We start from the raw sequence: 26951 nt of genomic DNA, 5'->3' as shown, positions 1-26951 counted from the left end.
TAGCCAGATGACACGTGGGAGTTGCTTTGTATGCTGCAAGGGTGAATTCAAGGTGCCTTTATTTGAATTATTAATTCTATTTGCTGATTAATGGTTCTTATTTTAAAATCAATTCTGGAAAAGTCCCCAAATAAAATGAAAATCCTTTCTCAGTGCTAGTATAGTACACTTTTGGAGATGACAGCTTTCACTCAACGGCTACATTCTACAGAAAACAACTGCAATCTAAGAATATGAGCCTCTAATACAACTACCTTTGAGTCTGCACCCATTTCATTACCCTTCCAACCACAGCACAATTACCTCCCAAGCTGTTTGCTGACAATGCTTATTAACCACAGGCCTGGGAATAGACAGACAGATCCAAGTCACATCACTTTACCAGGCCCGACACTCAGATAGTACAGCAGAAACCTCTTATCATTTCCATTGGTCATTCCTCAAGCAAACTCTAAAAGAAATCCAACATTTTCTGTGTCCACAGAAAATGTTTCTCCCCAAGAAAATGTTCCAAACTTTCCTCCTATCTGTGTCTTCTAGCTGTCAGCCCCTATGCTTTCCTTGCATGTATTTTCTTCTACATAGCTACTGAGTCCCAGCGGGCCTGACATTGGTTCTTCACCTAGTGAATTTGAGAAGTGAACCTCACTGCCCCCCCAGGCCGTCGATACATAACTGCTGCTGAATATTAGGGATTAGCTGCAAAAGTCTCGGGAAGGCCTTCTCATCTTTCTGAGTATAACATTCTTTCCTACCAAGTACCTGCAAACAGTAAATAAAAGAATGATTCATAATATAATAACGACTACCCCCTCATTATTCCTTAATCTTTTATTCATCTCCTTTATGAACTAGGGGCATATGCTAAAAAAGAAGATATTATTATTCTTCCTGCCTGCATAATAAAAAACAGTAATTATCTGGTGAAATGCATCCCCCTTCTCTACAGGGAATGACTGCTTCAGGACTTAACAAAATGAGAAATTATGACATCACTGAATCTACTTTTAAAATTAATATGAAACTCTTGTCACAAAAATATGGATCTTCCCAATGGGGAAAGATATGACTAACATCAAATGAATCAGAAATATGAAAGTGTCAGGCTGTCATTTACCTGAGCAGTTTGTTTTGGTTCTGTACGAAGGCACCTTGGAGGCATTTGGCAATTGGGAAAACAAGACCAAAAATCAAAATCAAAACCAAACAAAAAACAGCTGCTTCCCAAATTCTTATTAGATGGCTGTATGTTCACTGACTTCTTATCAACAAAGCTGGAACCAACAAAGCTGCAGAAGAGATCACATAATCTTAGAGATTGATGAATCTAGAAGTTTCTCAACTATTGTTTTTTCTCCTTTTAAAGAGAACCTCTTTTCCTTACAAACTTAATGCAACATTTTGGGAGACCAAGGTGGGAGGATTGCCTGAGCCCAGGAGTTCGAGATCAGCCTGGGCAACATGGAAAAACCCTGTCTCTACTAAAACAAATAACAAAAATTAGCTGAGTGTGGTGGCACATGCCTGTAGTTCCAGCTACTTGGGAGGCTTGAGCTCTGGAGGCAGAGGTTGCAGTGAGCTGAGATCTTGCCACTACACTCTAGCCTGGGTGACAGAGCATGACCCTGTCACAAAACAAAACAAAACAAAAAAAACCCACAGGTTGTTATGGGAAAGTTTAGTGAGCACAGCTACCCTGGCTGAAATGCAAGCACACATGCCTGTTTGTGTATATGTGCGTGCACGCACATGTGTATTGGGGGTTCAGCGATATTCTCTCACACCCACCACTCCCACCAGCAACCCCTGAGTCCCTTTCTGGGAAGCTCATCGCCTTGAGGAGCTTGGAAAAAAGATTAGTCCATTGCAAACTCACCTAGTAAAGGAGGGCATGGAGCTTCTCAGCTGGCCCAGGACAGGTCTGAGTCAGCTGGCCAAACCAGAACTACAGTTGGACTGGGCCTTCCAAGCCAGGCCCATGCACCCCAAGGTGGGCTCCCAAGCTGGCCATTGAAGAGTGTTGCTATCATTAGCCAGCTTCACATTTCTGATGTTAAAAACTTCCCTGCTCTGATGTATGTGGACCCAGTCAGAATTGAATCCTAGGCATGAATAATCAGTGGTCCTTTTGTCTTTGATTAATTTAGTGACATTTATTCTAGAAAGGAAGCTTAGAATCTTGGAACATCCCTCCTCATTAATAATAAATTTTCAATTTTGTAATATAAACATAATTCAAGACCTGATTAAAATGTCCCACATTTTTTTCAGTAAGAAAAAAGCATTTATAACTTGATTAAATTGCTCGCAACTGTTTGGAATGGAGAAGCTTTGACAGAGCTGGGCAGTCATATTTCAGAGCCTGTGTATATGGCATTATCTACTCTGTTTGTATGGATGGTGATAATGGAGCCAGCTGGGATACTGGATCACGTGCTATTTTCAGTGCATATCTGAGACGTTAATTCAATTTAGTTGATCTCTCCTTCAACTCAAGTGCTTGGCCTGCCATCATTTAATTGATGAAACCTGGGACAGAACTAAAGGCTATCAAAATAAAGCTCAGATTAACTTTGCTGGTCAGTCTACTGTCTTGAAACTAAACTACAGAATTAATAACATACCACCAGTTCAGTTCTCTGGCTAAGAGAACCACTATAGGTGCTGTGCAATGGGCTCCCCGAGTTCTGGAGCCATTGCAAAGGAAGGTGCCAGGGTCTGGACCAGGAGCACAGCTGACCTACCCCACGCCATCTGCAATGCCCTCCTCTTTCCAGATCAGCTGTGCCGTCATAATGGAACCCAACCCCACATACCATCTGACTTGGCTCTAGGTGAGCAGTGCTATTCACTTCAGTTCAACAAATTACACCAAGTGTCTGTTTTTGACCAGGCTCTGTACATGGCAGCAGGGACCTGGAGATGGATAAGCATGGCACTATGTGTGTCTAGTGAGGGGCGGAAGGACAGAGGCATAGATTGACAGGCTAATACCACTTGAAAAGTACACCAAAGGAGGGATGGACAAGGTACTTTGGGGGCATAAGAAGAAAGCTGCTAGCTGGGCTCGATGGCTCACACCTATAATCTCAGCACTTTGGGAGTCCGAGGTGAGTGGGTCACTTGAGCTCAGGAACTTGAGACCAGCCTGGGCAATGTGGGGAAACCCCATCTCTACAAAAAGTACGAAAATTAGCCCGGCATGGTTGCACTTACCTATAGTCCCAGCTACTCAGGAGGCTGAGGTATGAGGACCACTTGAGCCTGGGAGGTGGAGATTGCAGTGAGCCGAGATCGTGCCACTACTCTCCTGCCTGGGTGACAAAGCCAGACCCTGTCTCAAAAAAAAAAAAAAAAAAAAAAAAAGAAGAAGAAGAAGAGGAAGAAGAGGAGGAGGAGGTTGGGAGGAGGAGGGGGACGGGGAGGAAGAGGAGGAAGAAGAGAAAGCAGCTAACCCAGGTTGCAGGGCAACAGCAGCAAAATCAGGGGTTAAGGGAAGCTTCTGGGGTGCAGTGATGCCTGGGCTGTCTTTTGTAAAAATTAAAAATATATACCCCCCTTTTTTTTTTCCATCAGAGGACATGTATTTCTACAATGGTAGGAAGCAATGACTACTTCCAAAAAGGAAAAATAAAACGTTGTAATACCACCACCAGAGATAACCACTGCCTGTATTTGAAGTACATCCTTTCAGTCTATCATTTATCTCTCTATAGGCGCAAATGCTTTAAAAATGTAAGTCACTCATATAGTAAACAACTGATTTGTTGCTTCCTTTTAAAAAATCTAACAGAATGAATAAATATCTCTTCTTTTTTCTCTTTATGTTTTAATATACAAATAAAAATTGTATATATTTTTGGTGTACAACATGTTTTGAAATATGTATACATTGTGGAATGGCTAAATCAAGCTAATTAATATATGCATAACCTCACACACTTATTTTTTTGTAGTGAGAAAACTTGAAGTCGACTCTCTTGGCAATTTTCAGGAATACAATACATTGCTATTAACTATAATCACCATGATGTACAATAATCTCTTGAATTTGTTCCTCTTGTCTAACTGTAATTCTGTATCTTTTGGCCAATATCACCTCATACCCCACTGCCTAACCCTCAGCCCCTGGTAACAACCGTTCTATTCTCTGCTTCTAGGAGTTCCACTTTTTTTTAGGTTTTACTTATGAGTGAGATCATGTGGTATTTGCCTTTCTGTGCCTGGGGTATTACAGAAATGACTTACTGGTATGAGACTCTGAGACTAGGTTATCAACGGCATTGCTTCTTCTTCCTGGCTCTCTTGGGTTACTTGTTCTGAGAGAAGCCAACACCATGTCATGAGGACACTCAGGCAGCCCTGCGGGAGTCTATGTGGTATGGACCTGAGGACTCCTGGCAACAGCCAACACCAATTTGCCAGCCATAGGTGTGAGCCACCTTGAAGCAGATGATCCAGCTTCATTTAAGCCTTAAGATGACTATAGCTCAGTAGACATCTTGACTAAGCAACCCACAGAAAATATGAAATAATCATTATTTATTGTTTCTGTAAGCCACTCAGTTTTGGGCTAATTTGCTATGCAGCAATAGATAACAAATGTAATTTTACTGTATTTTGCATTTCTTTGATTTTTTCTTTCAGTAGTAGATCTTTCTTATTGTATATAGGATGTACATGATGATGTACATTACGTTTTGATATACAAATATATATTGAAGTGATTACTACAGACAAGCAAATTAACATAACCATCATCTCTTATAGTTACCTTTCCTTTTTTTGTGGCAAGAGTACAAAAACATCTACTCTCTGGGCAAACTTCAAGTATACAATATGACATTAGTAACTCTAGTCCCCGTGTTGTACGTTAGATCTCCAGACTCAGCCTGCAGAACTGCAACTTTGTGTTCTTTGACTTTCGTCTTCCCATATCCTCTGTGCGCCTGCACCCTGCTCCTGCTAACCACCATTCTACACTCTATGTATTCAGTGTTTTTCTTTGATTTTTAGTGAAGTTTACATTGATTTTCAAATGTCTACTGACCACTTTCTTTTCCTTCTCTAGTCTATACCTTTGGTCAGGGTATGGTCTTTTTGCATTGATTTTAAGATCTTCATATATTTAAAGTATTAACATTTTGCATGTCTTAAACCTGATATTTTCCCTCAGTGTTTATTTTCCTGAGATGAATCTTGAAGGCAGGAGACAAGAATGGGAGAGGCTGTGAGATTGCAGGCAAAGGTGACGGCAAAAGCAAAAACATAGAGGAGAGAGGCATCCTAGGATGTGTGAGGAAGTCACGGGGAGGTAGATGAGAATAAGGAGGGAGCTTGGGAGTGGTAGGAAACTAGACCAGTGCTTCTCCAAGTGGGCATTCATAAAAATCACAAGGAAATCTGATTAAAATGCCAATTCAGTAGGTTTGGGGTCAGGCTTGAAGCTCCCAGGTGATGCAGATACTGCTGATCTGGGACCACACTTTGAATAGCAAGGATTTAGAGAAAGAGAAGATAGTTTGTGGAGGAAATTTTTAGAAATAGAAATATGCAAAAATACAAAGTTAAAATTATGTCTAGTTTCACAACCCAGAGATAACAACTATATACTATACCAATGAGCAGGCCCTTGTATTGCAGAGACATGGATATCTTGATATATATGTTTTGAAGGTAGCACTTAGCAATGCTTGTTGTGGGATCAACTACATTTCGGGAATGAGGGAAAGGAGGTACTTACGGTTTCTGGTGTGACCGACTGAGACTGATGACTGAGGGAGGAGCAGGTGATTTTGGAGGATGAAGGAGAGAATGGATTCTGCTTTAGACCTTCATTAAACCTGAGGTACTTGTCAGTATATTGAGAGGGCAAGAGGATACCCAATAGGTATTTGGTTATCCTGGTCTGGAGCTCAGGAGACAGGAGAAGCCTAGTATAGAGTTTGGAGGGGAAAACCATTACCTTGGTGCAGAGGTGAAGCATGGCATTCATGAGCTCCCCTGGGGAACTGTGTAGACTGTGAAAGGAGAACGGGACTCAGAAGAGAGCCCCAGGAGTCCAGGCTTTAAGAGGCAGGTGAAGGAGAGGAGTCCAGGAAGAAGACCAAGAGGGATGAGGATCAGAGTGTGTGGCTTCAAGGAAAAGGGCATGATCAACAGTGTCAAATGATGTTTTGAAAACCACGAGGATCAGGGCCGGAAATGGCCATTTCTGTGAATGTGACTGGGATTCAGGTTACAGCATTAAATGGAAGTGAGACCAGCATGGACAAGGTAAAGCTCGATTGTGGGGTGGGGGGAGGTAGGAGTGAGAAGCAGTGGGGGCTGGGTAGTCAAACTGGGAAATCATATATATCTTAGAATTCAATGATGTAGATTAGATAGATTTTTTTTCTGAGCTTTGGGGATATAAAGGCAGCACAACTGATTTCTCAGATAATAGATTAACTTTTATTCTTTCTTGAGAGAGAGATAGTAGCTAATAATATTTGGTACTCTGAACTGTTACTCTGTGCCAAATTATATATGCATATGTGCTCATTTTTACTTTTCCAGTAACCTCAGAGGTATAGCCCATTTAAAAGTGAAGAAATTAAGGGTCAGAGAACCGAAGCAGCTTGTCCAAGACTACACAGCCAGTATGTGGCAGAGCTGAGGTTTGGACCAAGGTCTGGCTGACTGAAATCCCTGCTCAACTCTTCTGCTTATAATGCTTCTCTGAGGGCTTGGTGGTGAGAAAGAGCCAGGGTCAACATCCCTGGCTTGGATCATAGCAGGCAGTATTGTAGTTAAGCAGGACAGTTGTGCCACCAGATTTTGTTCATTGCACAAGACTCTTTTCCCCCACAATTTAGTCATATGCTCTGTTCTGGCAGTATATATCAGAAAAACTCTTGAAATAAGCAAGTTGTGGTTGTGTTTTGTTCTCTCAGCTTCCAGGGCTCCATATTCTTCTGGTTTTCCTCTTACTACACCGGCTCCTCCTTTGCCCTCACTTCTGACAGTTCCTCCCCATCTAATCTGAAGGTTAGAGAGCCATATGGTTCATTCCTTAGGCATTCTCCCTTCTCTCACTATACTCGTTGCCTTTCTAATCTTATTTAATATCATGGATTTCAAAACCATGTATGTACTGTGCCCCAACATACATCTCCAGCCCAGGCCTCTCCCATGAGCCCTAGACTTGTACACCCAGCTGTGAAGTATGCATGGCCACTGGGTATGCAATAGACATCTCAAATTAAATCCCTCATCTGCTCCCCTGAATTTGCTCCATCTGCAGACTTCCACGTCTCAGAAAGTAGCAGTTGTTCAGGCTAAAACCTTGGAGTTTAAACCTTTGAGAAATCTCTCTTTCTCATACCCTAAATTCAATCCATTGACGAATTCTGTCTATATTTCCTTCTAAATACATAGATCCACTTCTCACTACCACTCCTGCTTCCACTGCAGTTCTAGTCATCCTTACCATCTCTCCCTTGAATCACTCCAGGAGCCTCCTGGCTACTCTTCCTGCTTCTGCCTTGCCCCATTCAGTCTTTTCTCTGCACAATTGCCAGAGTGATGTTTGAAGAGTAAGATTTACATCATGTTACTCTTCTGCACAAAACTGTAGCTTAGAGTTCAGCCAGAAGTCCTATATCATCTTTCAGCCACTCTACCCCATCTCCTGTTACTGTTCTGATTTTCTCTTCCCCTTGCACCTGAATGAACGAGGTTGGAACAGGGAATGCAATTTGCTTCAAAGAAAAGGTAAGGCACGTGGAGTGTAACATCAGATATGAACCAAAGAAAGACAGAGTGGTTTGTGGGACATGCAAGAACTTTGCTTCCTAAGTATAGTCGGCCCTTTGTATACATGGGTTCTGCATCTGTGGATTCAACCAACTGTGACTAGAAAATATTATTAATAAATGGTTGGTTGCATCTGTACTGAACATGTACAGACTTGTATGGTTGTCATTATTCCCTAAACAATTCAGCATAACTATTTACAAAGCATTTACGTTGTATTAGGTATTATAAGTAATCTGGAGAAGATTTACATTATATGGGAGGATGTAAATAGGTTATATGCAAATATTATGCCATTTTATAGAAAGGACTTGAACATCCATGGATTTTGGTATCCTAGGGGGGTCCTGGAACAATCCCCCATGGATACTGAGGGGCGACTCTGGTTAGGGAACCCAACAGTTCTCACAGTGATTCATGGCTAAAGAGCAACCAGGTGCCTCCAGTGATGATTAGGAATTCTTTTATAGACAGAGAGAGACTTTGTTATACTGAGCTTTCGGGTGTTGTAATTTTTGCTTGCTTGTTTGATATTGTTTTGCATCTTTTAGTCCCCTAAGGTGTGCCACAAAAAAACTGTAATAATCAAAATAGGCTATAAACACAAAAATTTGAGGACCACTTGTCTTGATTACAGTATTCTTAAACCTAACAAAAAACCCCCACAAAACAGTAGCAATTTTAGAGCCTGATGGCATCTGAGATCGACCAGTCTTGCCCCCTCATTTTATAGATTGGGAAGTGGTCTAAGAGAAGTGACGTTATGCAGTGTCACCTAGGGGGTCCTAGCCCATGCACCCATGCTGCCTCCTCTTGAGCTGTTGTAATGAAGTTTCCTAGCACTAGTTTGGAAATCAGTGAAGTACTCTGAAATACTTTAATATTTTCCAGATATCAATGATCTTGAAAATGGGTTCAACTTTTTTTCTAATTTCACATGGACTTGAAGTAATTTGAGGGTAAGTGCTCTAATCAGCTACAATTCATGAGAAGTTTTGATTTAAGTATTGTCAGTTGATTTCTGCCAAGGTGGTATTTTGAAATCAGTACATTATTTCAAGTGCCAGTAGAACATAGGGCTGTACTCATGTACTCTACCATCAGGGGAAGTTTAAAAGCTCCTAATGGATCAGTGGATTTTGAGTGAAACGGAGGTTATTAAAACCTTTATGCAAAAATGGATCAGAAAATAATGTCATGATTGTAACTCAAAAGCGATTATAGATTCACAAGAATAAACAGGCTTAAATTGCTTGTAGACATCTAATCATGTGTACTAACTTTCAACTTTTCAAATAGAACATTCTGTTATTAGTTTTTGAGACTTTGCTTGCATTTTGGGAGATATCAAAGTCAATGAGAAAATGCCAGACTTAACTAAACTACATCACATCAGTCAATGGATGTTAGTGAGAAACCTGGTCTGCTGTTGATTCTCAACAGTGTCAAGCCCAGGAAGGAGCTAGACGTGTTAAGCTAGAAACAAGCTTAGTCAAGAAGCACTCATGAGCTGCCTACTATGTACCCTAGCACTGTGTTAGACGATGTGAGGGGTCCCAAAGTAGAAGTGATCCTCAGTCTGCTGGAAGGAAATGAAACCAGAAGACATGGTTGTGTCTGCAGTCAAGTGTGAGATGAAGAGTGTGGGCCTTGTAGCAGGACAGTCCTGAGTTCAAATCATGCCTCTACATATCATAGCTGTAAACCCAGGTAAGGTATTCTAACTACTCGGAGCCTTGATTTTCCCATCTGCCAACTGGGGTTAATAATTGAGGCCACTGTGGTGAGGATGACATGAGATTGTATGTGTAAAATCTCCATACTTGGTATATACTGAATAAGTGTTAATTTCCCTTCTCCTGTGTGGCTCCTGTATGTGGAATAGTCCCTGACATTCAGAATGAGGCAATTAATGAGCATCTTTCCATCTGAACCCTTGAGAAGAGGGAGATAAATGTGTCCTGAACGCTGGGCTGGAATTGAAAGAGGAGACTGATAGAGGGGGTAGGAACTGATAAAAGTTGAGATGGCCAGACAAACCAAGAGCACTACATAGTCTAACGCTTCCCAATTATTTTTCATATAAGTACCTACTTAGAAAATGATAATATTGTACCATACATTGAGGTTGGACAAATGAGGCTGTTTACAGCTTGAAGTGTCCTTCCCACAGACTGAACCCCTGCTTGAGAGACTGCTCAGTCAACAGAAGGGCTGAGGAAATCAGTATCTACACAAGTCTGTGACTAATATGTAACCCACATGTTGGGAAGCTCTGGTAATAGAGAACTTAAAGGTTCAATGACCTGCACTGTTCCCCTTTGATCCTCTTTGAAACGAGGTAGGGGCTGAATGAATGACACACTGATCAGTCAATTCCCTACACCTGACTTTGCAGTGGCCAAAGATGGCTGGTGGCACTGTTTTCCAAGGTATGATGCCAAGGATGGGGGCGAGGGGGGCACATGTACACCAGGAGTAAGGAGCAGATGGAAAAATGGTTTGGTCCCCTATCCTGTATTTTCTACTTTCTGTAGGTAAGCTCATTGTACTGGCCTGCCCTAAGCCACTGAAGTTCTCTCTGCATGACCCATAGTGCTTTGCATATCCGCATTCAATAAACACATTTTGAGTTAGATTGAACAGATAACGCAAAAGACCTTGCCCTGCATGTTTGGGCTTGTGTCCTACACAGATGCAGGTGTGCAGGAGTGGGGAATCTCCTTGAATTCATCACTTCTCTACTGTCCTTTTTCCTTTTCTGTAAACCTTAGTCACTGGGTCCAGGATTCACTTCTAACATAATGACTTCCCAACTGCAGTTACACTTGGCCCTAGTGGCCTCTCCCAACGAAAAACAACCCAACAGTGAAGTTTTGAAAACTAGACCTTTTATAAAGGAGGAAATAGGAACGAAATTCCAACACATACTATAATATGGATGAACCTTGAAGATATTATGCTCAGTGAAATAAGGAGTCACACAAGGACAAATAGTATACAAAAATCAACTCAAGATGGATTAAAGATTTAAATGTGAGATGTGAGACATAAAAATACTAGAAGAAAACCTAGGGAAAACTCTTTTGGACATTGTTCTAGTGAGAGAAAGTAGAATGGTGGTTGCCATTTTACTGGGGGGTACTGGGGTGGGGGGAATGGAGAGTTAGTGTTTAATGAGTGTTGAATTTCAGTTTGGGAGGAAGAAAAAGTTATGTGGATGGATGGTGGTGATGGTTGCACAACAATGTGAATGTACTTAGTGCCACTGAACTGTACACTTAAAAATGGTTAAGATGATAAATTTTATGTTATGTGCATTTTATCACAATTTTTTAAAATTTTTATTTTATTTTATTTTAAGTTCCAGGATACATGTTCAGGACGTGCTGGTTGCATAGGTAAATGTGTGCCATGGTGGTTTGCTGCACCTATCAACCCATCACCTAGGTATTAAGCCCCACATGCATTAGCTATTTATCCTGGTGCTCTCCCTCCCCCTGCCCCCTATGATAGGCCCCAGTGTGTGTTTTCCTCCCTGTGTTCCTGTGTTTTCACTGTTCAGCTCACACTTATAAGCGAGAACATGCAGTGTTTGGTTTTTTGTTCCTGCGTTAGTTTGGTAAGGATGATGGCTTTCAGCTCCATCCATGTTCCTGCAAAGGACATGATTTTTGTTTCTTTTTATGGGTACATAGTATTCCATGGTGTATGTGTACTACGTTTTCTTTATCCAGTCTATCAGTGATAGGCATTTAGGTTGATTCCATGTCTTTGCTATTGTGAACAGTGCTGCAGTAAACATACATGTGCACGTAACTTTATAATAGAATGATTTATAATCCTTTGGGTATATACCCAGTAATGGGATTGTTGGGTCAAATGGTATTTCTGGTTCTAGGTCTTTGAGGAATCGCCATACTGTCTTCCACAATGGTTAAACCAATTTACATTCCCACCAACAGTATAAAAGTGTTACTGTTTCTCCACAGCCTCGCCAGCACCTATTTTTTCTTGAATTTTTAATAATCTTCATTCTGACTGGCATGAGATGGTATCTCATTGTGGTTTTGATTTGCATTTCTTTAATGATCAGTGATGTTGAGCTCTTTTTCATATGTTTCTTGGCCGTACAGATGTCTTCTTTTGAGAAGTCTCTGTTCATATTCTTTGCCCACTTTTTAATGGGGTTGTTTTTTTCTTGTTAACTTAAGTTCCTTGTAGATTCTGGATATTAGACCTTTGTCAGATGGATAGATTGCAAAATTTTTCTCCCACTCTGTACGTTGTCTATTCACTGTGATGATAGTTTCTTTTGCTGTGCAGAAGCTCTTTAGTTTAATTAGATCCCATTTGTCAATTTTCATTTCTGTTGCAATTGCTTTTGATGTTTTTGTCATGAAATAGTTGCCCATGCCTATATCCTGAACAGTATTGCCTAGATTTTCATCTAGGGTTTTTATAGTTTTGGGTTTTACATTTAAGTTTTTAGTCCATCTTGAGTTAATTTTTGTATAAGGTGTAAGGAAGGGGTCCAGTTTCAATTTTTAAAAAGGAGAGGAAAAAAAAGAGATACCAGACTGGTCTGCAGACCTCAGAGAGAGAAAACTTCATGAAGGTTGAGCAATAACTTTTAGTCTTCATTTTGATATTAAGAGAGAAAGCTCATATATGTCTGAGTTAATGCAGTTTTCAGTCACATTTTGTAATGATGAACTGAGTCATTTCACTTTATTTTCCACTTCTGGCTTCTTTCCTTTACTTTTGAAATGAATTTAAAATCTGCTTGGATAGGTGAAATAACCCATTTCAGTTGGACTCACTGTCAGGCCTCATGGATACCTAGAAATGGGATGAGGGTGGGGAAGAGGACATGGCGGGAGGCACAACAGCTGTCACCCACTATGCCATCACAGCAAGACCTTGGGGCAGTTCCAGCCTTGTGGGTTAGTCCTTGGAAAAGATACTCATCTTGCTGTCTTCCCCATCGCCTCTGCCTAGGGCTTCTGGCAACTCTAAGAACTGAGTCTCAACTAAGGCTCTGCCTTGTGAATTTGGACCAGTCCTTTGTGGGACCAGATGGTTTCTAGGAGCCCTTGCAGCCCTGAAAGTCCACGGGTCCAAGCCTCAAAGTTTCTTACCAGTAATAGGCTGCCCAATGCCGGAATGGTGCTTTTCCCAGGGACCAGATTATGTGCTTGGCAGGTGTTATGGGCTGAATTGTATTCCCCCTAAAAAAGATACGCTGGAGTCCTAACCTCAGTAGGTGACTCAACTCAGAATGTTACTTTATTTGGAGATAGTGTCTTTATAGAGGTAATCAGGTTAAAATGAGGGCATTAGGGTGGGCTGTAATCCACTATGACTGGTGTCCTTATTGAAGGAGAAAATCTGCACACAGAGACAGACACACGCATAAGAAGAATGCCATGTGAACACACAGGTAGAAGATGGCCATCTACAAGTCAAGGAGAGAGAGGCCTGGAACAGATGGTTCCCCTGCAGCCTTCTAAAGGAACCAACCCTCTGGAGACCTTGATTTCCAACTTATTACCTCCAAAACTGTGAGACGATGCATTTCTGTTGTTTAAATCACCCAGTATGTGGTACTTAGTTACAAGTAGCCCTAGAAAACCAATAGAGCAGGTAAAGCAGGGCTCCATCTCAGTGGTCATTTCTGTCTCTTCTTACCAGGTAGATTCTAGAAATGGACGGAAGGAAAAAAGGCTGGTGATGAAAGCTTTCTTTTACAAAGGATTCCAAGCAACTTTCTTGGTACAGGGACTGCATGAAGTATCCTCACCTCAATGATTCATCACTACAGCACCAGAGCCTCTCGGAGAGAAGGGAACTTTTCTGATTTACACAAACCTCTTCTTAATGCATTCTTGTCACTTACAAAGGGAACTAAAATTCAGTGCTGACATGGAGGGGCTGTTCTGAGGAACTTAGAATACTGAAGACTTAATCATATGGACTCTTGATGTTCCCTAATCAGTGTAACTTGGCCATTGCTAAGATTTTAGTAAGTCCATCAACAGCCTCTCACCTCCTCTCAGTTCATTATTGTGTGCAGCTAGAGTGCCTATTATGGGAAATATGCACTGTCATCAGCAGCTTAGACATAAAATTATGCTCTGTATATGGTTGGTCAAAGTACCTCTACTCAGTGTATCATAATTTTTCAACTAGGACCAAGGAAATTACTGTCTGATTATTCTCTTCAGATTTCCAATCCAGTGTCTAAAGACTTGACCAAAATAGGTTTTTGTCTAAAAAGCTTGATCTTGATAAATGAGATAAAGAGCTTTTCAAAGTGTTTTAGGGAACAAATTTCATCTCATCAAAGTACAGTGTCTTCCTCACAAATTCTTTTTGGCTTAATTTGTCTCCAGTAAGTTCCCCTGCCTGAATTTGTGCAAAATGTATAGCAGTTGCGGTAGCAAAGATGTCGTATTAGAAATTAAAAGAAATATGTTGATTTTCTACTGGAATACTGGTGTTTCTTCAAAGTTTTTTTTTTTTTCAAAGAACTGTCACAGAGAAGCAGCAAGGTGAGCATTAAACAAGTTACCCAAGTTTGTGTTTACTAAGTGGTTCTGTCTTCAGTGGGTCAGTCCTGTTCTTTCTCTCCAGTCTATCCTAGGCCATCTTGTCTACTCCCCAGTCACCATCTTTATGCCATAATGCCCAAATACATGCCTCCAGCCCAGACCTCTCCTCTGAATGCCAGACATGAAAAGCCACCTGCCTTTGGGGTACCTCCACTCAGTTGTCCCCCATGCTCCTCAATCACCACCATCCTGTCCCACCCAACCTACTTCTCTTCGACTATGTAGCATCTCAGGGGATGGCACCCATTGCCTTGCCAAGCACTTAGCAAATCCTTCACCAATTCCCATCGTTAACAACTTTCTCTTTATCCCGATATCAGTAGCCAAACCTTGTAAACTCAATCTTCTAAATCCCTTTCCAGTCCTTCCACTCGTCTCTGTCTTTGATCTCTCTACAATTAGTGTTGTGCCCTGAGCAAGGTGATAACCATCTGGGATTCACATTTGCTGTGGAGGATTCAGATAATGGCCTCAAGTATGAGAATAACCTCAAGTTTCTGTAGGTAGGCATTCCCACGGAGCCTTTCCCACCAGCAGGCATGAAGAATGGGTTTTTCCTTCTTAAGTGGAGGTATGGGGCAAGAGGAAAAGAGAGAAGCTCTTCCATGTGGCACGAGAGCAGGATGAATGGTGCTGGTGCATCGTACCCTTCCACCCCTAGAGCCTGGAACTCTACCAGAGGAAGATGGAGCAGGAGCCAACATATTCCCTTCCTGCTTTGGAGGCATTTTCCATCTGCTATCTGGGAGAAAGTGTGGGAGACAGGATGGGGCCTGATCCTAAATTAGGAAATAGATGGGGTTTGTCTTTCGTGTCTCCCACCTTCCTTTCTTTATTATCTTTTGCAGTAACTTAGGCACATAGCACCCTCATGCTGGTCTAAGGTGCCCACAGCCCTTGATTGCTGCCTGACCTACCTCTTCAAAGCTGTCCTGGATCCTAAATTAACTCCTTCACCTCCTCCATGTATTCCTCTGTGGGATGGTGAATGGCTTTGGGTAGGCAGTGGAGGTCGGCATTGTGATCACACCTGAGAATGGTCATGGCAAAGGTCTGATGGCTCACAGCCCTAACAGAGCCTGATTCTTCTTTAAAGGAGAAGGGGTGTCTCTAGCCCATCTTTTACCACCTTTCTTCCTCCTACTTCTCTATTCCTGCTGTAGTGTTCAGAGTTTGGACTGTACTAGAGAAGTGTTTGTGGTTGATTGACCTTGTTCCCAGGGCTTTGTTTTCTATTCTCAGCCCTACTTGAGAGAATACCAATGTGGAGGCATTTACCTTTAAGGTGAGATCAGAGAAACTGGGCTGTCAGCTGGGTGCAGTGGCTCATGCCTGTAATCCCAGCACTTTGGGAGGCTGAGGCAGGTGGATCACGAAGTCAAGAGATCGAGACCATCTTGGCCATCATGGTGAAACCCTGTCTCTACTAAAAGTACAAAAAATTAGCTGGGCATGGTGGTGCATGCCTGTAGTCCCAGCTACTCGGGAGGCTGAGGCAGGAGAATTGCTTGAACCTGGGAGGCAGAGGTTGCAGTGAGCTGAGATCGCGCCACTGCACTCCATCCCGGCGACAGAACGAGACTCTGTCTCAAAAAAAAAAAAAAAAAAAAAAGAAAGAAAAAAGAAAAGAAAAGAAAGTGGGCTGTCATCTGAGCTTACTTCTCTTCATGTTACTAATGAAATGCTAGCCCCAAGGGCTTGGTATTCACATGGCATAGTCCTTTTCTACGCACATTGTCAGTCAAGTACACTGGCAGATGACCTGGTTGGGTAGACAACAGCAATGGTGTGCTACTGCCACTTACTTGCTCCCAAACTCAGCTTATCTACAACTGTTCTCTTTTCCATCCCACCTGATGATTTACCAGTCCTTTGGCTTATGTTAAAAAAAAAAAAAATTAAGGCTAATTTTAGAGCACCTTTAGGTTCACAGCAAAACGGAGAGGAAGATACAGAGATAGCCCATATACTCCCTGCCCCGGTACATGCATAGCCTCTCCCACAGTCAACATCCCCAACCAGTGTGGGGCATTTGTTGTGATCAGATTAATTTTTAAATTATGAAATATGTTAGACATACAAATGAGCAAAAAAAGAGTAATGCAACCAAAGCTTACATACCCACTGCTCAGCTTTTGTAATGAAACAGTACAAATGCAATTGAAGTCTCTCATCCACCCAACTCTGATTTCATTTTCCTGCCTCCTCCCCAAAGAAATCACTATTCTGAATTTAGTGGTCTTCATTCCCATGCATTTCTCCATACTTTTACTCAAAATTTATGTATCCATAAAATATGTAATATTATTTTACACGTTTTTAAGTCTCACAAAATAGTATCATACTATAAATTACCCTTCTGCAACTTGCTTTATATCAGTCATTATCTGCTCTTAAGATCCATCCATGTAGATATATATGTACTTTTAGTTCATGTATTTTAACTACTGTATAGTATTCCATTGTAGGAATGTACTACAATGTATTACACATTCTCCTCTTGATGGACTTTTTAGTGTTTTCAGTTTTCTGACCTTACAAACAAGTGTTGCTGTGAATATTCTTATTCTTATCTCTTGGTGCAATAATTTCTCTAGGGCAGTTCTTTCTTCTTTTTAAAAAACTTTTTTTTGAAATAATTTTGGACTTACAGAAAAGTTGCAAAAACAGTACAGAGTTCTTATATACTGTTCACTCAGTTTCCTCTAATATTAATATCACATAACTATAGTACAATAATCAAAACCAAAAAATTAACATTGGCACAATACTATTACTAACTTATAGGCTTTATTAGAATTTCAGCAATTAAGGCAATGATTTCCAAACTTTACGTTGTGGCCCATTATTGCAGTGATTTCCAACTTTGGCTACACATTGGAACCATCTGGGGAACTTCAAAAACTACTGATGCTGGGGTCACCCCCTGAGATATTCTAACTTAATTTGTTTTGGTCGTGGCCTCAGCAATGGAAATTTAATAGCTCCCCCAGACGATTGTAATATGCAGCCAAAGTTGAGAAACACTGCATTAGTATATCATGAGATCAATTTAATTGGTTGTGCTAAGTAGTAAAAAAATAAAATGGAATAGAAAATATCATATGGCTTTTCATGCAGGATAAACATTCTTGCAGAACATTTTTGCTTCGACCATAAATATATATATTAGGCTACAATGTAAAATGAATTTCATACTATGACTCGTGAACCAAAAAGATTTTAAGCTGCTATCTAGGTTATAGATCTAGAAATAAAATTGTTAGGTCACAAAATACATGCATCTTCCATTTTACTGGATGTTGCCAAATACAGTTCTGAAGTGTTTCTACTAAATTACATGCTACCAGCAGTGTATGGGAGCCCCAGTTGTCCCACTTCCTTGCCAGCACCTGGTATTTTCAGACTTTTAAAATTTTTGCCCTGCTGGGCATGGTGGCTCACGCCTGTAATTCCAGCATTTTAGGAGGCCAAGGCAGGAGGACCACTGAACTCAGGAGTTCAGGACCAGCCTGGGCAACATGGTGTAACCCCATCTCTACAAAAAAAAAAAAAAAAAAAAAAAAAAAACTTAGCCGGGCCTGGTGGCGCATGCCTGTAGTCACAGCTACTCAAGAGGCTGAAGTGGAAGGATCACCTGGGCCCAGGAGGTTGAGCCTGCAGAGAGCTATGATCTCTGCCATTGCACTCCAGCCTGGGCAACAGAGGGAGACACTATCTCAGAATAATAATAAATAAAGTTTTTGCCAATCTGGTAGGTGTGAAATGGTTTCTTGTGCTTTAGTGGGCATTTCTCAGGCCTGTAGGATAGTTGATAAACTTTTTACATGTAAAGTGATCAGGGTTCCTCTTTGAGGAATCGCCTGTTTGTGTCTTTTACCCATTTTTTTTTTAAAACAGATTGTTTTGTAGTTTATTGGTCTATATTCTGGATACCAATCCTTTGTTAGAATCCTGTACTGCACATATCTTCTAGCACTCTGTGGCTTGTCTTTTCATGTTTGAAATGCTATTTGTTGCACAGAATTTTTGTTTGAATGTAGTCACATGTATTAATCATTAACTTTATGGTTTGTGCTACTTATGTTTTTAAAAGAAATCTTTCCTTATCCTGAGATCATGAAGACATTCGCCTCTATTTTCTTTTAAAAGCCTTCAAGTTATGTTTCTTACAACTGACTGTTGTGTCTTTAACGCCTCCTTCAATTTTATTTTTTAATGAGGTCAATGTAGATTAACATGCAGTTGTAAGAAATTATACAGAAATCCCTTGTACACTTTGCCCAATTTCCCCATATGTAGTTTCCCCATTATAGAGTAGATCAGTCTACTGATCTTATTCACATTTTTCAGTTTTACTTGTGTGTGTGTGTGTGTGTGTGTGTGTGTGTGTGTGTGTGTGTGTATGTTAAATTCTGTAACATTTTATCCCCTGGATAATTATTAATGATCACCATCAAGACACTGAGCAGTTCTTCCATTATTGTCACCAGGAACCCTTGTGTTGCCCTTTATAACCACACCCACCTCTCTCTAGCATCCACACTCTGGTCCCATTCCTAATCTATGTCAAACACTAACCTTCTCTTCATCTCTACAATGTTGTCATTTCAAGAATGTTATATAAATGGAATCACACAGTATGTAAGTTTTCATGTTTGGCTTTTTTACTCAGCATAAATCTTTATAGATTCATTCAGGTTGTTGCATGTATTGTTAGTTTATTTCTTGTTTTTGGTGAGTAGAATCCCATAGTAGGACTGTATATCAGTTTGTTTATCCAGTCAGCCATTGAAGGACATCTGGGTTGCTTCCAGTTTAGGGCTATTACAAATAAAGCTTTTATAAACATTCATGTACAGGGCTTTGTATGAACAAACATGTTCATGTCTGTGGGATAAATGCCCAAGAGTGCAATTGCTGGGTCGTGTGGGAGTTGCATGTTTAGTTTTATAAGAAATTGCCAAACACTTTTCCAGAGTGACTATACCATTTACCAGTAATGAATGAGTGATCCAGTTTCTCTGTATCCTCACCAACATTTGGTGTTGTTACTACTTTTTATTTTAGTCATTCTTATAGGCATGCAATGATATCTTATCGAGGTTAGAATTTGCATTATCTCATGGCTAATGATGTTGAGCATTTTTGCATATGCTTTCTGCCTTCTGTATATCCTTTTTGGTGAAATGTCTTTTGTTGTCTTTTTCTTACTGGATTATTATTTTTTATTGTTGAGTTTTGAGAGCTCTTCATATATGCCAGATACAAGTCCTTTGTTAGATATGTGGTTTTGAAAATATTTTTTTCCAGCCTGCAGCTTATCTTTTAATCTTCTTCATATGGGCTTTTGCAAAGCAAAAGTTTTAAACTTTGATCAGGTCCAATTTATTGACATTTTTTCCATTTATAGATATGCTTCTGGTGTCAAATCTATAAAATTTTTGCCTAGTCCAAAATCCCAAGAGTTTTCTCTTATTTTTTCCTAAAGTTTTATGTTTTACATTTAACGTTGTGATCTATTTTGAGTTGATTTTTGTATATGGTATGAAGTGTTGGTGTATGTTCATTTTTTTGCCTATAGATGTCCAATTGCTCCAGCACCATTTGTTGAAAAGGCTCTCCTTCCTCCATTGAATTCATTTTGCACCTTGACAAAAATCAATCAGGCATATTTATAAGGACCTCCTTGGGTTTTTAACCTATTTAAGGTTTTTACTGGCTCCAGGTCCCAATATACATAGCTTAATTTCCTCTCAGATATATAAAAAGTGAATCATCATTTTGTAATAATACCAACATGGTAATTAACATGAATTTTGCAACAATACCTAATTAAATACTGATCATGTAGTGTGCATTTAATTTGATCATTGTTGGTCTCTCTCAACTCCTCAGGGGTCTAATTTTAACAATTAAATTAGCCTGGAGCCATAGAGAATTATAAGATGAATCAGAACTCAAATGTAGAAAAATACAATGTTTTACCTTAAGAGACTAAGAAGGAAAACTTCAAAACTGTTAGATCATAGAAATATCAAATGGAAAACAGCAGGTGGAAGTGGCCTGGCTATGAGGTTCTGTCAGCAACTAAAACTAAAGGAGTTTTTCTATTCTACCTACTAAGTGGGCCTTTACTTATTTATGGTTATATTGCCCTACACAGCAGTTGTGTTATTGGAAATTTGTGTGTATGTCATCCTCTAGTGTGTAATGTACTAGAAAGATCCCTTTCTATACTAGGAAACAGCAGACCCGGCATCTAGTCCCAGTTGTGACTCTAACCCGCTGTGTGACCTTGTAACAGCTTAGATCTCTGGACTTCTTTTAGCTCTGTACAATGCAGTTCAATTTAGCAAATACCTTGAGTGTCAACTCCATGACAGATCCTGCAAGATACACTGAGATGAGCAAAACACACTTTTTTTTTTTTTTTTTTTTTTTTTTTTTTTTTTTTTTTGAGACAGAGTTTCATTCTTGTTGCCCAAGCTGGAGTACAATGGCACAATATGGGCTCACCGCAACCTCTGCCTCCCGGATTTAAGCGATTTTCCTGCCTCAGCCTCCTGAGTAGATGAGATTACAGGCGTGCACCACCATATCCAGCTAATTTTGTATTTTTAGTATAGATGGGTTTCTCCGTATTTGTCAGACTGGTCTCAAACTCCCAACCTCAGGTGATCCGCCTGCCTCAGCCTCCCAAAGTGCTGGGATTATAGGCATGAGCCACCGCACCCGGCTGCAAAACACACGTCTTAATTTCAAGTGACTTTCTGGCTTATAGGTTATGCCTACAATTTAGTGAGCACAATAGGTTAGCTGCTATGCTAAGTAAGGGACATGTCTTATGTCCCTTAATCTTCACACTAATCTTGTGAGGTAGGAGCTGATATCATTCCCATTTTACAAATATGAAAACTAAGACTTCGAGGGGTTAAACAACTTGTCTATGGTCATGCACTTGATGGCTCTTCAACCACCACATCAAGTTCGGGTGGACAGAATATTAATAGCTCACTTTGATCTGGGCTTCATATGCAAGTCAAGATCTTAATCTGATAGGACTGAGGGTAGCATTTTGACCAGCAGAAGGAAAAAGAGAAGTTAGATATATTTATTAGCACTTTACAGATGGAGAAGTTTAAGTATTAAAAAGTTGTATAGCTTGCCCGAAGTCCCAAGATAGTCTGGGACTCAAAGCCATGCTGTTCTTTCTTCTGTAGGGGAATAAGGGCTCCTGCTCCAGGCTAAAGCCAACCTCTTCACTTGTACTGTGGATCTCAACTCCTCCTTCTTGAGGACCTGGCTCTTCATCAGTTATTCTTTGTCATCTATAGGAGTCATCTCTTTCTCTGGGCTGCCTCTCTTCCCCATATGAAATTAAATATTTTTATGTCAAAAAATCTTCCTGTGTTAAATATCCCTCCTCTCATCCTGACCTGAACTGCTTCTGAAGCTACTGAGCTATCTCCTACTTTCACATACTTCTGGAAGGAGTTGTCTACCTTCATTCAGTGTCTCTAATTCCTCTTCTACCACTCACTCCCCTCCCACTGCAATCTGGCTTCTGTCCCCAACACTCTTACCAAAGTCATCAATTACATCCTTGTCACTAAGCACATATTTCCTTTCTCATCTTGCTTGATTTTTCTGCAACAGTCAATGAACTTGACTATTGCCTCTTTTCTGAAACAGTTTTTCCCTTGACTTATGATATAGTTTGGATATATTTTCTCTTCAAATTTCATGTTGAAATTTGATCCCTAATGTTAGAAGTGGGCCTAAAAGGAGGTGTTTGGCTCAGGGGGGCAGATCCCTCATAAATGGCTAGGTGCTGTCACCACATGGTAATGAGTGATTTCTCACTCTGTTAGTTCCCATGAGAACTGCTTATTAAAAAGAGGCTGGCACCTTCCTCCTCTCTCTCTTGCTTCCACTCTCATCATGTCATGCCTTCTTCCCTTTGCCTTCAGCCATGAGCGGAAGCAGTCGGAGGCCCTCAGAAGAAGCAGATGCTGGTGCCACACTTCTTGTACAGCCTGCAGAACTGTGAACCAAATAAACCTCTTCATTTTACAAATTACCCAGCCTCAGGTGTTCCTTTATAGCAACACAAAATAATTAAAACAGCTTATAAGATATAGTGTTCTTCTGTCTCTTTCTTCCTTCTTATCTCTTCTTCCCTGTCCCCTTTATAGGTTCACTGTCTCCCCATTTAGTCACATTGTATTATTCTTTTTATGTATTGCTGCATTCAATCTACTTTGATTTTGTTAAGGACTTATATTTCTGGCCATAAAGGATATTGGTCCATAGTTTTCTTTTCTTGTAATGTCTTTGTCTTGTTTTCTTATCATAGGGTAATATTAGCTTCTTAAAGTGAGAATGTGTTTTTCCTCTTCTATTGGCTGGAAGAGATTGTGTAGAATTGGTGTTAATTCTTTAAATGTTTGGTAGAATTTTCTAGTGAAACTATTTGGGCCTGGAGAGTCCTTTTATGGGGCTTTTAAATTTTGATTTGAGTTTATGTAATAGTTATAGAAGCTGGGTGCAGTTGCTCATGCCTATAATCCCAGCACTTTGGAAAGCTGAGGTGGGTGGATCGCTTGAGCCCAGGAGTTCAAGACCAGCCTGGGCAACATGGCAAAAACCCATCTTTACAAAAAATATAAAAATTAGCCTAGCACGGTGGCACACACTTGTAGTCCCAGTGACTTGGGAGGCTGAAGTAGGAGGATCCCCTGAGCCCAGGAAGCCAAGGCTGCAGTAAGCCATGATTGCACCACTGCATTCCAGCCTGGGCTACAGAGTGAGATCCTATCTCAAAAAAAAAAAAAAAAAAAAAAAAAAAGCTATGGAGCCATTTACATTATCTATAATATGGTTTGGCTGTGTCCTCATGCAAATCTCATCTTGAATTGTAACTCCCACAATTCCCATGTGAGAAGGAGCCTGGTGGGAGGTAATTGAATCATGGGGGCAGGTCTTTCCCCTGTTGTTCTCATGATAGTGAATAAGTCTCTCACGAGAGCTGATGGTTTTAAAAGCAGGAGTTTCCCTGCACAAGCTCTCTCTTTGCCTGCCACCATCCACGTAAGATGTGACTTGCTCCTCCTTGCCTTCTTCCATGATTGTGAGGCCTCCCCAGCCATGTGGAACTGTAAGTTCATTAAACATCTTTCTTTTGTAAATTGAACAGTCTTGGTTATGTCTTTATCAGCAGCGTGAAAACAGACTTATCCAATCTATTTCATACTGAATGAATCATGGTAGTTTGTGGTTTTTAAAGAACATGGTCTATTGGTCTATATTATCAAATTTATATGTGTAAAGTTGTTTGTAATATACTTATTATCATTTTGATGTCTTCAGGGTCTCTCATGACATCTCTTGTTTTATTTGTGATATTGGTCATTTGTGTTTTCTCTCTTTTCTTTTCGCTATCTGCCTTGCTAGAGGTTTGTCAATTTTATTGATCTTTGCAAATATCCCATTCTTTTTTTTATCTTTCCATTGTTTTTCTGTCTTCAATTTCATTGATTTCTGCTCTTATCTTTATTACTTCTTTCCTTCTGCTTGCTTAAAGTTTATTTTGTTCTTTTTTTTTCTGTATTCCTAAGACAGGAGCATAAGTTATTGATTTGAAGCTTTTCCCTTCCTTCCAATATGTGCATTTAGTGCTCAAAAGTTTTCTCTAAGTTCTTCTTTAACTATTTCCCACAAATTTTGATATGTTGTATTTTCATTTTCATTCAGTTCAATGTAGTTTTTATTTCCCTGATATTTCTTTTTTTGACCCATGGACTTCTTTTTAGACTCATTTAGAAATGTATTGTTTACCTTCTGTGTATTCATAGATTTTTAAAATTATCTTTCTGTTACTGATATCTAGTGTAATGATTAATACTGAGTGTCAACTTGATTGGATTGAAGGATACAAAGTATTGATCCTGTGGGTGTCTATGAGGGTGTTGTCAAAGGAGATTAACATTTGAGTCAGCAGGCTGGGAAAGGCAGACCCAACCTTAATCTGGGTGGGCACAATCTAATCAGCTGCCAGCACAGCTAGAGTATAAGCAGGCAGAAAAATGTGAAAAGAGAGACTGGCCTAGCCTCCCAGCCTATGTTTTTCTCCCTTGCTAGATGCTTCCTGCCCTCAAACATCAGACTCCAAGTTCTTCAGTTTTGGAACTTGAACTGGCTCTCCTTGCTCCTCAGCCTGCAGATGGCCTATTGTGGGACCTTCTGATCATGTGAGTTAATACTTAATAAACTCCCCTTTATATATATATATATGTATTCCATTAGTTCTGTCCCTCTAGTGAACCCTAAGTAATACAGCTTTTGGTTCCAGGAGTGGAGTGTTGCTGAAAAGATATCCAAAAATGTGGAAGCGACTTTGGAACTGGGTAACAGGCAGCGGTTGGAACAGTTTGGAGGGCTCAGAAAAAGACAGGAAAATGTGGGAAAGTTTGGAACTTCCTAGAGACTTGTTGAATGGCTATGCCCTAAATGCTGATAGCGATATGGACAATAAGGTCCAGGCTGAGGTGGTCTCAGATGGAGTTGAGGAACTTGTTGGGAACTGTGGCAAAGGTGACTCTTGTTATGTTTTAGCAAAGAGACTGGCAGCATTTTGCCCCTGCCCTAGAGATCTGTGGAACTTTGAACTTGAGAGAGGTGATTTAGGGTATCTGGCTGAAGAAATTTCTAAGTAGCAAAATTCAAGAGGTGACTTGGGTGTGTGTAAAAGTATTCAGTTTTAAAAGGGAAATAGAGCATAAGTTTGAAAAATTTGCAGCCTGACAATGCGATAGAAAACGAAATCCCATTTTCTGGGGAGAAATTCAAGCAGGCTGCAGAAGTTTGCATAAGTGATGAGGAGTCAAATGTTAATCCCCAAGACAATGGGCAAAATGTCTCCAGGGCACGTCAGAGGTTTTCACAGCAGCCCCTCTGATCACAGGGCCAGAGGCCTAGGAGCAAAATGTGGTTTTGTGGGCCAGGCTCGGGGTCCCTGAGCTGTGTGCAGTCCAGGGACTTGGTGCCCTGCATCCCAGCCGCTCCAGCCATGGTTGAAAGGGGCCAATGTAGAGCTTGGGCTGTGGCTTTAGATGGTGCAAGCACCAAGCCTTGGAAGCTTCCATGTGGTATTGAGCCTGTGGATACACAGAAGTCAAGAATTGAGGTTTGGGAACCTCTGCCTAGATTTCAGAAGATGTATGAAAACGCCTGGATGCCCAGGCAGAATTTTGCTGCAGGGGCGGGGCTCTCATGGAGAACCTCTGCTAGAGTGGTGCATAAGGGAAATGTGGGGTCAGAACCCCACACAAAATCCCTGCTGGGGCACTGCCTAGTGGAGTTGTGAGAAGAGGGCCATCTTCCTCCAGACCCTAGAATGGTAGATCACCGACAGCTTGCACCATGCGCCTGGAAATACATCTAGCTTGACTCCATTTTGGTCAGAAAACATACTCACTATATGAGTTCAATTCTTTAGATTTCTTGGGATTTGTTTTTGTATCCTAAAATAGAGTATATCTTAGTATATGTTACACAGGCCTTTGAGGTCAGATAATGTCAGTTTTCTGACTTTGTTCTCTTTTTCTTTTTCTTTTTTTTGAAATGGAGTTTCGCTCTTTTTGCCCAGGCTGAAGTGCAATGGCGTCATCTCAGCTCACCACAACCTCCACCTCCCGGGTTCAAGCGATTCTCCTGCCTCAGGCTCTCAAGTAGCTAGGATTACAGGCATATGCCACCATGCCTGGCTAATTTTTGTATTTTTAGTAGAGACGGGGTTTCTCCATGTTAGTCAGGCTGGTCTTGAACTCCCAACCTCAGGTGATCCACCCGCCTTGGCCTCCCAAAGTGCTGGGATTACAGGCGTGAGCCACCGCGCCCGGCCTGTTCTCTTTTTCTAAAAATTTGTTCGCTATTCTAGCTCCTTAGCCTGTCTATATAAATTTTTGAATTTGTTTTTTGTATCTACTATATCTACTAAAAATTTCCTGAGATTTTTATTGTGATTGCTTTGAATCCATAGATCAATTTGGGGAAATTTCACATCTTAGCAATATTGTCTTTCAAACCATGGATACAATATCAATCCATTTAGTTAGTATTTCTTTCATTTCTTTCACTAGTGTTTTGTAGTTTTCAACCTGTGGATCCTGCACAGATATTTTTTAGACTTATACCTTTTTCATGTTTTTGATGCTTTTGTAAATGATACTTTTAAAACTGCAAATTCCAATTGCCATTACTAGTACATGGAAGTACAATTAATTTTTATATGCAGTGCTTTTCTCATCAGCCTTATGAAACTTAGTAGTTCTAGGAGATTTTTGGTAGATGCTTTAGGATTCTCTATGTAAATATGTCATCTGGAAGTAGAGACAGGTTTATTTCATTTCTTTTAATCTGTTTGCTCTTCTTTTTCTTTTTCTTCTTTTACCTTATTTTATGGGCTAGGACTTGCAGTACAATGATGAATAGGAATGGTGATAGTGGACATCCTTGCCTTTTTTCAAATCTTAATGG

At 40.5% G+C, this 26951-nt stretch overlaps 1 long non-coding RNA gene across 2 annotated transcripts in view; it reads left to right on the top strand.

The window, feature by feature from the left end:
* Positions 1-26951, top strand: part of LOC103232746 (uncharacterized) — an 81695-nt gene that overhangs the window by 6180 nt on the left and 48564 nt on the right. Inside the window, exon 2 of one of the 2 annotated variants that reach the window (XR_012091894.1) lies at positions 24555-24664. The exons of the other annotated variant lie outside the window; for it this stretch is intronic. This is a non-coding gene — a long non-coding RNA (uncharacterized lncRNA). The remainder of the gene's footprint in view (positions 1-24554; positions 24665-26951) is intronic. 2 annotated transcript variants of the gene reach the window in all.

The sequence above is a fragment of the Chlorocebus sabaeus genome, chromosome X, assembly GCF_047675955.1.
Source record: "Chlorocebus sabaeus isolate Y175 chromosome X, mChlSab1.0.hap1, whole genome shotgun sequence".
Lineage (NCBI taxonomy): Eukaryota > Metazoa > Chordata > Mammalia > Primates > Cercopithecidae > Chlorocebus > Chlorocebus sabaeus.
The sequence above is the reverse complement of the archived record's forward strand: the minus strand, read 5'-3'. Positions and strand labels throughout refer to the sequence as shown.